Source organism: Zea mays, chromosome 6 (genome assembly GCF_902167145.1).
Source record: "Zea mays cultivar B73 chromosome 6, Zm-B73-REFERENCE-NAM-5.0, whole genome shotgun sequence".
Classification (NCBI taxonomy): domain Eukaryota; kingdom Viridiplantae; phylum Streptophyta; class Magnoliopsida; order Poales; family Poaceae; genus Zea; species Zea mays.
Window position 1 is genome coordinate 67,723,246 of NC_050101.1, and position 14,709 is coordinate 67,737,954.

The following is a 14,709-nucleotide window of genomic DNA, read 5'->3' on the forward strand; positions in this document are numbered from 1 at the left end:
GCGAAGCAACAGCCGAAGGCAAAGTCCTGGCCGAGACGAACTTCAGAAGCGACGCCTTCAGGAAGGGAGTGACGTCACTGTGACGCCACCGTCACCTGTCCGCGATGGACCGGGCTTTCACCCAAGGAAGATAGAGCTGGGGATGCGACGCCCTCAACAGGGGAAGCGACGCCCTTGGGCGTCACCGTCGCCGAGACTTTTGCCCAAGAGCCCCCAACACAACGTCTGGCCGAAACCTCAAGACACAGCAAGCTGTCTCCGCCGTCGCCGGTACCCCGATGTACCACACAAATGATGAAGATTTTGGGCCTGCCGCCGCCACGACCACCCTGCGCTAGCCCGATCCACTAGCCGATGCTGCCCCAGACGAGAGGAGGTCCCGCCACCGCAATTCCGGCCGACTGCGCAGGCCTGCCGGCGCACCAACGCCGACCTCCACCTCGGCTCATGCGCTAGCCCGGGACCCGACCTCCACCCTGGCTCATGCGCTAGTCCGGGACCAGCCTATCGGCGCCTCCGACGGATGGCATGCAGAGGCCGCCAACCTCGCGCGCCAGATCCAACCCTCCGCGCGCCGACGCCGCTCCCCCTGGGGGCGCCAGATCCAGCCCTACGCGCATCAGGTACGCGAGCACACAGCCCAGGCACACCTCCAACCCCCGAGTAGCAGCGATTGCCATCGCGGCGCGCAGACGCCACCACCGGGCCAGCCTCGCGGAAGCGCACCCAGCCACAGGCCCGTTGCCTGAGTGGGCGGACACCGCCACCGTGGGCTGGACGCGCGACAAGGCAGCAAGCACCCGCCCGACGCCTTCACCGCTAGCCGTGCGAGCAACCCGCCAGCTAGCTCCGGTGGCAGCAAGGCAAAGAGATGGGGAGGGAGGGGAGTTGGCAGCCGCCCGAGTCGCGAGGGGGCTAAGCCGGGGCCGACCACGTCGACGAGCAACTCATGGCGACCTTGGCGGCCGCGCCCGCCCAGATCCGCCGGAGGGAGATGCATGAAAGGGAAATGTGCCTTTGGGCCATTTCTAAGTATTTTGGTGATTGAGTGAAAACACAAGTGCTTAAATGTGATTTTATGCCCATGGATGAACAAAGTGCAAATCACGAGTAAAGGTATGTTTCTAAGCCTTAGTACATTAGTTTTGTGTACTAATATACTTGTCTAAGTGTTAGAAACAGAAAGAAGAAGAAAAGAAGAGAGGTGCAAAAGCTTGGCTGTGTACAGCCAAGACTCAGTTCGGTCTGGAGCACCGGACTGTCCGGTGCGCCAGACTGACTCAGCCTGAAGAGGCCGCTCTCGGGAATTCGCCGACGGCGTACGGCTAAAATTCACCGGACTGTCCGGTGAGCCAACGGTCGGCCGGGCCAACGGTCGGCCGCGCGATCTGCGCGAGACACGTGGCCGGGCCAACGGTCGGAAGGGGGCACCGGACTGTCCGGTGTGCACCGGACATGTCCGGTGCGCCAACGGCTCCCAGATCTGCAACGTCGGCAGTGCTATTTTAAGAAGGAAATCGGGCACCAGACAGTATCCGATGTGCACCGGACTGTCCGGTGCACCCGACGACAGAAGGCAAAGATGGCCTTCCAGATTTGCTCTCAACGGCTCCTAGCTGCCTTGGGGCTATAAAAGGGACCCCTAGGCGCATGGAGAAGATATCCAAGTAACCTAAGAGCATTCTTGATCATCCACACTCAGTCTTTGCGCATTCGTTTGTCATTCTCAGTGATTCGAGCTCCGTTCTAGTGTGAACTTTGAGATAGTCTTTTGAGCTCGTTTCTTGGCCGTGTGTGTGCGCATTTTGCTGTGGATTTGTGTGTTGCTTCCCTCCCTTACTCCGTGCTTCTTTGTGAAATTCAGTTGTAAGGGCGAGAGACTCCAAGTTATGGAGATTCCTCGCAAACGGGAAAAGATCAAAGTAAAGAAGAACACCGTGGTATTCAAGTTGATCTTTGGATCACTTGAGAGGAGTTGAGTGCAACTCTCGTCCGTTGGGACGCCACAACGTGGAGTAGGCAAGTTTTGTACTTGGCCGAACCACGAGATAACCACCGTGTCATCTCTGTGATTAATTTCTTGTGGTTATTGTGTTTTGGCTTCTCTCTAGCCACTTGGCAATTATTGTGCTAACGATTAACTAAGTTCTTGTGGCTATAAGTTTAAGCTTTACAGGATCACCTATTCACCCCCCCCTCTAGGTGCTCTCAATTGGTATCGGAGCCATTCTCTTCACAAGGGACTAACCGCCCGAAGAGATGGATCCTAAAGGAAAGGGGATGGTGGTCGACAACAACGAGAAGGAGTCTATCTTCAACGAGCCGAAGAATGACAAGTCTACCGACTTGGGCTCAAGCCACAAGCGCAAAGATGGGAAGAAGAAGAAGACAAGGCACATCAAGGAGATCGTCTACTACGACAGTGACGAATCCTCTTCTTCCCAAAAGGACGACGACAACGACTACAGGAAGACGGTCAATTCGAACTTTTCATTTGATTATTCTCGTATTCCACATAGTTCGAATTCGCATTTGCTTTCCATTCCTCTTGGCAAACCTCCACACTTTGATGGGGAGGACTACGGATTTTGGAGTCACAAAATGCGTAGTCATTTATTCTCTCTCCATCCAAGCATATGGGAGATTGTAGAGAATGGAATGAAATTTGATAGCTCGGATAGCCCTATGTTTATTAATGAACAGATTCATAAAAATGCACAAGCTACTACTGTGTTGCTAGCTTCCTTGTGCAGGGACGAGTACAATAAGGTGAGTGGCTTGGACAATGCCAAGCAGATATGGGACACCCTCAAGATTTCTCACGAGGGGAACGACATCACCATGCTCACTAAAATGGAGTTGGTGGAGGGCGAGCTTGGAAGGTTTACGATGATAAGGGGCGAGGAGCCAACCCAAACATACAACCGGCTCAAGACCCTTATCAACAAAATAAGTAGCTATGGAAGCACGCGATGGACGGACCATGACGTCGTCCGACTATTACTAAGGTCCTTTACCATTCTTGACCCTCATTTGGTGAATAATATTCGTGAGAATCCCAGGTACACCAAAATGTCGCCCGAAGAAGTCCTAGGAAAATTTGTCAGCGGGCGAATGATGATTAAGGAAGCAAGATACGTGGACGACGCCTTGAATGGACCGATCAACGAGCCGCAACCTCTTGCTCTCAAAGCAACAAGAAGCAAGGAGGCGCTACCTAGCAAGGTGGCACAAATTGAGGCGGCCGGACTAAATGATGAAGAGATGGCTCTCATCATCAAACGCTTCAAGACGGTGCTAAAGGGTCACAAGGGGCAGCCAAGCAAGACCAAGACAAAGGGGAAGCGCTCATGCTTCAAATGCGGTAAGCTTGGTCATTTTATTGCTAACTGTCCCGACAATGATAGTGATCAGGACCAAGGAAACAAAAGGGAGAAGAAGAAGCATTATAAGAAGGCCAAGGGCGAGGCGCATATCGGAAAGGAGTGGGATTCGGATTGCTCCTCCTCCGACTCCGACAATGAAGGACTTGCCGCCACCGCCTTCAACAAATCAACCCTCTTCCCCAACGAGCGTCACACTTGCCTTATGGCAAGGGAGAAGAAGGTGAGTACTCGAGACACCACTTATGCTTCTTCTAGTGATGATGAGTCTAGCGATGAGGAAATAGATTACTCTAGCTTGTTCAAGGGATTAGATAGAAATAAACTTGATAAAATCAATGAATTAATCGATGCCTTGAATGAGAAGGATAGACTCTTAGAGAAACAAGAGGATTTATTGTATGAAGAGCATGATAAATTTGTAGAAGCACAAAAATCTCATGCTCTAGAAGTTAAAAGAAATGAAATGCTTTCTTGTGAATTATCTTCATGCCATGAGACAATTTCTAAATTAAGGAGCATTAATGATGATTTGAATGCTAAGCTAGAGATTGCTAGTAAATCTACCTCTTGTGTAGAAAATGTTGTAACGTGCACTAGGTGTAAAGATATTAACATTGATGCTTTTAGTGAACACCTAGCTTGCATTTCTAAATTAAATGAAGAGGTAGCAAGTCTTAATGCCCAACTTGAAACTAGCAAAAGTTATTTTGAGAAGCTAAAATTTGCAAGGGATGCCTACACGATTGGTAGACACCCCTCAATTAAGGATGGACTTGGCTTCAAGAGAGAAGCCAAGAACTTAACAAGCCATAAGGCTCCCATCTTCGCCAAGGAGAAAGGGAAGGCCCCGATGGCAAGTAGTACTAAAAGAAATCATGCATTTATGTATCATGATAAGAGACAAACTAGAAATACTTATAGGAGTTATAATGCTTATAATGATTTTAACTCCCATGCCATGTTTGTTTCTAGTTCTTCCTATATGCATGATAGAAATATGTCTAGGAGAAATGCTATTCATCATGTGTCTAGAAAGAACATTATTCATGCTCCTAGGAAAGTAGTGAATGAACCTTCTACAATTTATTGTGCTTTAAATGCTTCCTTTGCTATTTGTAGAAAGGATAAGAAAATAGTTGCTAGGAAGTTAGGGGCAAAATGCAAGGGAGACAAAACTTGCATTTGGGTCCCTAAGGATATTTGCACTAACCTTGTAGGACCCAACATGAGTTGGGTACCTAAGTCCCAAGCCTAAATTTGCCTTGCAGGTTTATGCATCCGGGGGTTCAAGCTGGATTATCGACAGCGGATGCACAAACCATATGACGGGGGAGAAGAAGATGTTCACCTCCTACGTCAAGAATAAAGATTCCCAAGATTCAATTATATTCGGTGATGGGAATCAAGGCAAGGTAAAAGGGTTAGGTACAATTGCAATCTCAAATGAGCACTCAATTTCTAATGTGTTTTTAGTTGAGTCTCTGGGATATAATTTACTATCTGTAAGTCAATTATGCAATATGGGATATAACTGTCTATTTACAAATGTAGATGTGTCTGTCTTTAAAAGAAGTGATGGTTCACTAGCTTTTAAGGGTGTATTAGACGACAAACTTTATTTAGTTGATTTTGCAAAAGAAGAGACCGGTCTAGATGCATGCTTAATAGCTAAGACTAGCATGGGCTGGCTGTGGCATCGCCGCTTAGCACATGTGGGGATGAAGAACCTTCACAAGCTTCTAAAGGGAGAACACGTGATAGGTTTGACTAACGTTCAATTCGAAAAAGATAGACCTTGTGCAGCTTGTCAAGCAGGTAAACAAGTGGGAGGAGCACATCACAGCAAGAATGTGATGACCACCTCAAGACCACTGGAGCTGCTGCATATGGACCTCTTCGGACCCGTCGCCTATCTGAGCATAGGAGGAAGTAAGTATGGTCTAGTTATTATTGATGACTTTTCCCGCTTCACTTGGGTATTCTTTTTGCAGGATAAGTCTGAGACCCAAGGAACCCTCAAACGCTTCCTAAGGAGAGCTCAAAACGAGTTTGAGCTCAAGGTGAAGAAGATAAGGAGCGACAACGGGACCGAATTCAAGAACCTTCAAGTAGAGGAGTTCCTTGAAGAGGAAGGGATCAAGCACGAGTTCTCCGCTCCCTACACACCACAGCAAAATGGTGTGGTAGAGAGGAAGAACAGGACGCTCATCGATATGGCGAGGACGATGCTAGGCGAGTTCAAGACCCCTGAGTGCTTTTGGACGGAAGCCGTGAACACAGCTTGCCACGCCATCAACAGGGTCTAGCTTCATCGCCTCCTCAAGAAGACGTCGTATGAGCTACTAACCGGTAACAAACCCAATGTATCTTACTTTCGTGTATTTGGGAGCAAGTGCTACATTCTAGTGAAGAAGGGTAGAAATTCTAAGTTTGCTCCCAAAGCTGTAGAAGGGTTTTTGTTAGGTTATGACTCAAATACAAAGGCGTATAGAGTCTTCAACAAATCATCAGGTTTGGTTGAAGTCTCTAGCGACGTTGTATTTGATGAGACTAATGGCTCTCCAAGAGAGCAAGTTGTTGATTGTGATGATGTAGATGAAGAAGATGTTCCGACGGCCGCTATACGAACCATGGCAATTGGAGAAGTTCGGCCACAGGAACAAGTTGAACGAGATCAACCTTCTTCCTCAACTATGGTGCATCCCCCAACTCAAGACGATGAACAGGTTCATCAACAGGAGGCGTGTGATCAAGGGGGAGCACAAGATGATCATGTGATGGAGGAAGAAGCGGAACCGGCACCTCCAACCCAAGTTCGAGCGATGATTCAAAGGGATCATCCCGTCGACCAGATTCTGGGTGACATCAGCAAGGGAGTAACTACTCGGTCTCGATTAGTTAATTTTTGTGAACATTACTCTTTTGTCTCTTCTATTGAGCCTTTCAAGGTAGAGGATGCCTTGCTAGATCCGGACTGGGTGTTGGCCATGCAAGAGGAGCTCAACAACTTCAAAAGGAATGAAGTTTGGACTCTGGTGCCTCGTCCTAAGCAAAATGTTGTGGGAACCAAGTGGGTGTTCCGCAACAAACAAGACGAGCACGGAGTGGTGACGAGGAACAAGGCTCGACTTGTGGCAAAAGGTTATGCCCAAGTCGCAGGTTTGGATTTTGAGGAGACTTTTGCTCCTGTGGCTAGGCTAGAATCAATTCGTATCTTGCTAGCATATGCCGCTCACCATTCTTTCAGGTTGTTCCAAATGGATGTGAAGAGCGCTTTCCTCAACGGGCCAATCAAGGAGGAGGTGTACGTAGAGCAACCCCCGGGCTTCGAGGATGAACGGTATCCCGACCACGTGTGTAAGCTCTCTAAGGCGCTCTATGGACTTAAGCAAGCCCCAAGAGCATGGTATGAATGCCTTAGAGATTTCTTAATTGCTAATGCTTTCAAGGTTGGGAAAGCCGATCCAACTCTTTTCACTAAGACATGTGATGGTGATATGTTTGTATGCCAAATTTATGTCGATGACATAATATTTGGTTCTACTAATAAAAAGTCTTGTGAAGAGTTTAGCAGGGTGATGACACACAAATTCGAGATGTCAATGATGGGCGAGTTGAACTACTTCCTTGGGTTCCAAGTGAAGCAACTCAAGGACGGCACCTTCATATCTCAAACAAAGTACACGCAAGATCTGCTGAAGCGGTTTGGGATGAAGGACGCCAAGCCCGCAAAGACTCCGATGGGGACCGACGGACACACTGACCTCAACAAAGGAGGTAAGTCCGTTGATCAAAAAGCATACCGGTCAATGATAGGGTCATTACTTTACTTATGTGCTAGTAGACCGGATATTATGCTTAGCGTATGCATGTGTGCTAGATTTCAATCCGATCCTAAGGAGTGTCACTTAGTGGCAGTGAAACGAATCCTTAGATATTTAGTTGCTACGCCCTGCTTCGGGCTCTGGTATCCAAAGGGGTCTACCTTTGACTTGATTGGATATTCAGACTCCGATTATGCTGGTTGTAAGGTCGATAGGAAGAGTACATCGGGGACGTGCCAATTCTTAGGAAGGTCCCTGGTGTCATGGAACTCTAAGAAACAAACTTCCGTTGCCCTATCCACCGCTGAGGCCGAGTATGTTGCCGCAGGACAGTGTTGCGCGCAACTACTTTGGATGAGGCAAACCCTCAGGGACTTTGGCTACAATCTGAGCAAAGTCCCACTCCTATGTGATAATGAGAGTGCTATCCGCATGGCGGAAAATCCTGTTGAGCACAGCCGCACAAAGCACATAGACATCCGGCATCACTTTTTGAGAGACCACCAGCAAAAGGGAGATATCGAAGTGTTTCATGTTAGCACCGAGAACCAGCTAGCAGATATCTTTACCAAGCCTCTAGATGAGAAGACCTTTTGCAGGCTGCGTAGTGAGCTAAATGTCCTAGATTCGCGGAACTTGGATTGAATTGTAGCATACATGTGTTTATGCCTTTGATCATGTTCATTCTGCATTTTGTTGCTTATTGTGGTGCTCAAGTTGTACAAACACTCCCTGGACCTCACAAGTCCGTTGCAAAGTGATGCACATGTTTAGGGGGAGATGTGTTACAACTTGACCCTTTGAGACTAACCATATGCTTGAGTTTGCTTGATTTAGTCTCGAAGGAGAATTGAAAGGGAAAAGGTGGACTTGGACCATGAAAGACTTCCACTGCACTCCGATGAGAGGGTAACTTATTCCAAGTTCATCTCATGAACTCTTATTGCCATTTGCTCTTAATTAAAGATTTTGGTGAGGCAATGGGGTTAAAGGGCCAAGATTGATCCCGTTTTGGTGCTTGATGCCAAAGGGGGAGAAAATAAAGGCCAAAGCAATAAATGGATCAGCTACCACTTGAGAAATGTTAAAAATAGTAAAATAGAGCCTTTTGTTTTGTCAAAACGCTTGCATTGTCTCTTTTGTCAAAAGTTGGTTGTCAAAAGTTGGCTTCTTGTGGGGAGAAGTAGTGATTATGGGGAAAAGGGGGAGTTTTTTGAAATCTTTGATCAATCTCTTTTGAAATGACCTTCTTTATGCTTCAACATGTGTGTTTGACTTAGAGACAGAGATTTGAGTTTGATTTGCAAAAACAAACCAAGTGGTGGCAAAGGATGATCCATATATGCCAAAATTGAATCAAAATGAATTTGAGTTTTATTTGAAGTGATTTTGCACTTGTTCTAGTTGCTTTATGTTGTGTTGGCATAAATCACCAAAAAGGGGGAGATTGAAAGGGAAATGTGCCTTTGGGCCATTTCTAAGTATTTTGGTGATTGAGTGAAAACACAAGTGCTTAAATGTGATTTTATGCCCATGGATGAACAAAGTGCAAATCACGAGTAAAGGTATGTTTCTAAGCCTTAGTACATTAGTTTTGTGTACTAATATACTTGTCTAAGTGTTAGAAACAGAAAGAAGAAGAAAAGAAGAGAGGTGCAAAAGCTTGGCTGTGTACAGCCAAGACTCAGATCGGTCTGGAGCACCGGACTGTCCGGTGCGCCAGACTGACTCAGCCTGAAGAGGCCGCTCTCGGGAATTCGCCGACGGCGTACGACTAAAATTCACCGGACTGTCCGGTGTGCACCGGACTGTCCGGTGAGCCAACGGTCGGCCGCGCGATCTGCGCGAGACACGTGGCCGGGCCAACGGTCGGAAGGGGGCACCGGACTGTCCGGTGTGCACCGGACATGTCCGGTGCGCCAACGGCTCCCAGATCTGCAACGTCGGCAGTGCTATTTTAAGAAGGAAATCGGGCACCGGACAGTGTCCGATGTGCACCGGACTGTCCGGTGCACCCGACGACAGAAGGCAAAGATGGCCTTCCAGATTTGCTCTCAACGGCTCCTAGCTGCCTTGGGGCTATAAAAGGGACCCCTAGGCGCATGGAGAAGATATCCAAGTAACCTAAGAGCATTCTTGATCATCCACACTCAGTCTTTGCGCATTCGTTTGTCATTCTCAGTGATTCGAGCTCCGTTCTAGTGTGAACTTTGAGATAGTCTTTTGAGCTCGTTTCTTGGCCGTGTGTGTGCGCATTTTGCTGTGGATTTGTGTGTTGCTTCCCTCCCTTACTCCGTGCTTCTTTGTGAAATTCAGTTGTAAGGGCGAGAGACTCCAAGTTGTGGAGATTCCTCGCAAACGGGAAAAGATCAAAGTAAAGAAGAACATCGTGGTATTCAAGTTGATCTTTGGATCACTTGAGAGGAGTTGAGTGCAACTCTCGTCCGTTGGGACGCCACAACGTGGAGTAGGCAAGTTTTGTACTTGGCCGAACCACGGGATAACCACAGTGTCATCTCTGTGATTAATTTCTTGTGGTTATTGTGTTTTGGCTTCTCTCTAGCCACTTGGCAATTATTGTGCTAACGATTAACTAAGTTCTTGTGGCTATAAGTTTAAGCTTTACAGGATCACCTATTCACCCCCCCTCTAGGTGCTCTCAATGGAGATGCCCCGCCGCCGCCCTCCCCGCAAGCAGCCGGACCTTCCGGCGGCCAGCTCAGGCAGCGGTACGACAGGGAGAGGCCCACGAAGGGGCGGCGGCTGCTAGGGATTATGGGGAGCGTCCGAGTCGCCCGACGCGGGGGCAACCAGGACACGGGGGAGAGAGTCAAGAGTTATTTGTCGAGGTAGCTGGATTTGAGGCTGCACACTTTGCAGTTTGCATATCCATTTCGTTACCTGGGAATTCCTATGCATCATACTAGACTAAACAACAAGCACTTGAAAGAAAACTAAATTCTTGGAAAGCCAAATACTTAACCTATGGAGCTGAGGAAGGTTGACACTAATAAATTCTGTATTGAGCAATTTGGTGGTCTATATGGTTTCCTTCTTTAAAATTCCTAAAGAGGTCTTGAAAAGAATTCATTTCTTTAGATCAAGATTCTTCGAACAACAAAGAAAAAATATAGGCTAGCAAGATAGAATATTATGTGTAGATCAGTTGAGCAGGGTGGTTTGGGAATAAAGGACTTAAGACTATATAATACATGTCTCCTTAGTAAATTGTTGTTTAGGCTTTTCAATGAGGATAGTCTGCGGCAGAATATGATTAGGAAAAAGTATCTCACTAGGAATACAATTTCACAAGTACAATGTAAAAAGGGTGATTCCTAGTTTTGGTCTGCACTTTTGGGGGTTAAAGACCAGTTTCTAAAGTTTTGTCGTCATGATCTCCAAGAAGGGGAGCAAGTTAGGTTTTGGGGTGACATCTGGCTTGGTGGAAGAGCTCTAAAAATTCAGTATCCAAGTCTATATAATATAACCTTTAGAAAACAGGCATCTATGGCTGAAGTAGTGAGTTATGATCCACCAAATTTAAATTTCAGGAGGGCAATAGTGGAAGAATTGAGGCTGAATGGTAACATCTATGTGCTAGATTACAACCTATACAGCTTACCAATAACAGGGATTCCTTTTTTGGCTTTCTTCAAAAAATGGCAAGTTTTATGTGGGTTCTATGTATGATAGATTGTGTAATCTTGATGTTGTACTTGAAAAGGTATCAATTTGGAAACAAAGGTACCCCTGAAAATCAAGGTGTTTCTTTGGTTTATTCATCAAGGAGTTACACTCACCAAAGATAATCTAGCTAGAAAAAATGGAAGGGTAGTTTAAAATGTTGTTATTGTAACTGCAATGAGAGCATTGATCATCTCTTCTTCAAATGTTCCTTTGCTAGATTCATTTGGAGATTAGTTGAGATTTGCACTGGAATTAGGGCTCCTCAAAATGTTGCACACTATTTCGGTCATTGGACTAAGGAAGCTGAATCCATTGTTAAAAAACTAATGTGGATGGGTGGAGCTGCTGTTTTATGGTCCATATGGCTTTGTAGAAATGATTATATCTTCAAGAATGCTTTCATTTTTTTCTCCTATGCAGGTTATATACAGAAGCACCTATTGGTTCAGATTTTGGAGCAATTTAGGGGAAAGGAGGAGTAACAGAGGATCAAGGCTATGTGCCTGAAAATGGAGATTTGTTTGCTATATATCTTCGTAAGGAATGGGTGGAAGTTTAGCAATAGGATACAGTCTTAAGTTGAAAAGATCTTATGGCAAAACTCTATAATCTTTCCTTTGCACATTGTCTTGCATGACAATTTTTTGGTTTTTCTGTGTTCTGATTTAGTTGGTTGAATGCTTTACTTCATTATCTTAATGAAATAAAAATCCATTCCTAAATATATAGATATATATATGTAGTAGATTACTATTTAATAGTATTGCATGACATTGCTTGAATTGGTTAACTCATGTATGTAAAGTCTGTATGCATAAAGCAACTCCATGATCAGATATTTGTGACTTCCCATTATACATTCCCTATCAATCTTCTCTTCGCTCATATTTCAGTGAGAAGAGAAAGAAGAAGACAAAGGAGGGGGGTGCTAGCTACTAGTGACTTGCGGCCGTACTACTAATCTTTGGTCCAACGGGAAATTAGAAAAAGATAGGTCAAGGTCGTTAGGAACAAGATGAATCTCACATTGTCACTAGTGATGCTACTTTCTCTGCTGGGTTTTCCCTAAATCCAGCACTGAAAAGTTTGCATCTTTTCTTTTTCTTTTTCGCCGTTCAAAAGGAGCTGGCGCACTCGCTCGTGTTCTTTGATGATCTGGTCAGTGCAAAGTGCATGCATGGTAAAGCAATCTGAGCGAGCGCGGCCAATCCTCAGAACCAGGGGAGAAAAGAGAGAGAGAGAGAGATGACAATAATGTTTGGGAAATGAAATTTGAAATAGGGGACCTGGTCGGATAGATAGCTAGCCTTAACCCCAGTGCAGATAGCCAGATACCATGTCTTCCTTCCTGCTTGCTCCTACCAGTTGGTTAAAGAGGGAAGCAGGCAAGAACCTTGTGCAGTGTCAGGTGGAGGCTCACTATCCTCGCAGCAGAAAGAGGAAGGCAAGCTACCACCACCATGCATCAGCTAGCAAGATAACAACGCAGCAGACACATGCTTCCAGCGCTGCTTGGTCTGGTTAGGTTAGATAGGTTAGGTTAGGTTGAGCACCACACAAGCACGTCGATGAGGCGATTAGTAGGGCTGCACGAAGCCAGCAAGGGCTGTCTGTCAGTTCCTATACTACAGCCTACTGTAAAAAAAACTGTGGACCTGCAGGCTCCAATTCATTAGCATGAATGATGCTAAAGCCTAGCAACAAGCTGTTAGGTGAGGATGAGACGGCGCGCGCGGAGGTCAACTACTCCCCTTCTTCCCTCGGCCGACGCACACCCATCCGTTGCTTGCTGACGGCTTTGTGCTTTTTTTCAGGGGACAGAGAGAGCGTGTGTCATTAGTGGCTAGTAATTAGTTGTAATCACGCACAGTTCTCCACTTCTCTCTCTCTCTCTCCTGCACATGCATGGCACCCCGTACGTGTACGCAAAATATGGCCGTTGGGCCTGCTGTGCTGCAGACGAAGGACAAGGAACGGGTCAACGTTACGCTTGGATTGGAACGGGATTCTGTTTCCTGCAGCTCTAGTTCTAGCTTGCACTTGCACTTGCACTTGCATCTCCCTCGTCTCGTCTCGTCTCGTCTCTCCCTCCACCTCCATGCATGGCATTCACCTCCACTCTCTGAATGCATCAGGTTTGTTTACAGTCTTGGGCTCTCGGCAGCAGCTGGTTGAATGCGCTGCCAGTGAGTACAGTGGCAACGGTAAAAAGAGGAGGAGGCCGCCTCTTTTTGTCGGTAGGCAGGAGCGGGGGCCAAGGCGGCCTCGGCCCTTGGGCTTTGTTGTTTACTTGCTTGCTTCTCAATGACAGTGGGGCCTCCGCTGCACTGCACATGAGACGGCAATCATCGCCCTATTAGCAGCAGGCCACACACATGACATATCGGGGCTGTTTGGTTCGTGGCTAAATGTGTCACACTTTGCCTAAGGTTAGTCGTTCGAATTGAAGAACTAACCTTAGGCACAAAAGTTAGGCAAAGTGTGGCAAGTTAGCCATCAAACCAAACATGCCCATCATCTTCTCTTCTCACCACAAATATCAGAGGGGGCATGGAAATGGAACGCAAAATACAAAAGGGTGACAAGGGACAACACGGCCCATCTCTGGACTGAGTGAGAGCAACTCTAAATGCCCCCTCCGACATGACATATCCGGTGCATATAGAAGCTTAGTGCAACGTCTCTGATTGATCATTGTAATTTATAAATAACACCTTTCACCACTACGCCCAACTACGTCAGAGGGTGTCCTTAGCAAAATATACCAAACAATTAGAGACGTTAGATCTAAGATAAGTGTTGATGATTTAATATGTGCACCAGATATGTTTTCTAAATAGATATTTTAGTAAAAAAACATCTTCCAACAGTTTATCTAAATGACTATCTAAATATAGCTATCTTCTATTCCGGGGTTCTCGATAGCCAAATATAGAAAACGTGAATGGTTTTCTAGAATGCAAACAAGATATATATACAAATGTTGTTCGAGATTGAAAAAGATGTAGCAAGTAGTTTTATGCAAATAACTCTACAAATGATAATTTATAGAGTGAAATCTAGAAAGACGTTGTTGGCGCCGATCTGGGCAGCGCTAATCACTAGGGGTGTATCGCCTGGCGTTGCCATCTGTGGCGGCGTGGACCATCCGCAGCTCTGGGCTGGACGGTCTGCTTTCTAGGCACAGGAGTGGCGCCTTCCCTGTGTCGCACCGGACGGTCCGCGATGTCGCAGGGTCGTCTTCCTCCTCGCTGGAATCTACATCTCGCCCCCTCGGGAGAGATCTTAGGGCGCTCCGAGTCGATAGGTCACCCGGGGCGTCCCCAGACGATGTAGAGTCAACTACAAATTAAGAGATCAATTCGAGGAAGAGACCTTGAGTAGACAACCAGATCTTGTCCCCCAGGAGGGGCAACATCCTAGGATCGTCTTGGGGTCGGCAGGCCACCCAAGACGGATCTAGACGACGTAGAGTCGAATAGGGGTGGAGGTGAATATGCAGAAAGCTATAACTAGACTATGCTACATCTACTCCTAAGGCAGGAATGATAAAGAAAGTAATTGATTTTATTGAAATGTGTTCGGGGGTTCTCAATCGACCGTACCCCTTCATATATATAGGGGAGGTCTGGACCTGTTCCTAGGCGATAACTAACAAATCTTACGTGATTAGATGGATAACCACGTATAAAATAAGGATAATCGTCCGATTTAATCTGATCACGTGGGCACATACCATCCGAGCCTTTGGGTCGGACCGTCCGTTACTTTTGGTGTTCAACAGACGGTTCAAGATGCTCTGAGTCTGAGGC

At 46.5% G+C, this 14,709-nt stretch overlaps 1 pseudogene; it reads left to right on the top strand.

Annotated features, from left to right (window-relative positions):
• Nucleotides 1-528: 528 nt before the first annotated feature.
• Nucleotides 529-11,379, top strand: LOC109940427 (atherin-like; annotated as a pseudogene).
• The last annotated feature ends 3,330 nt before the right edge of the window (nt 11,380-14,709 follow it).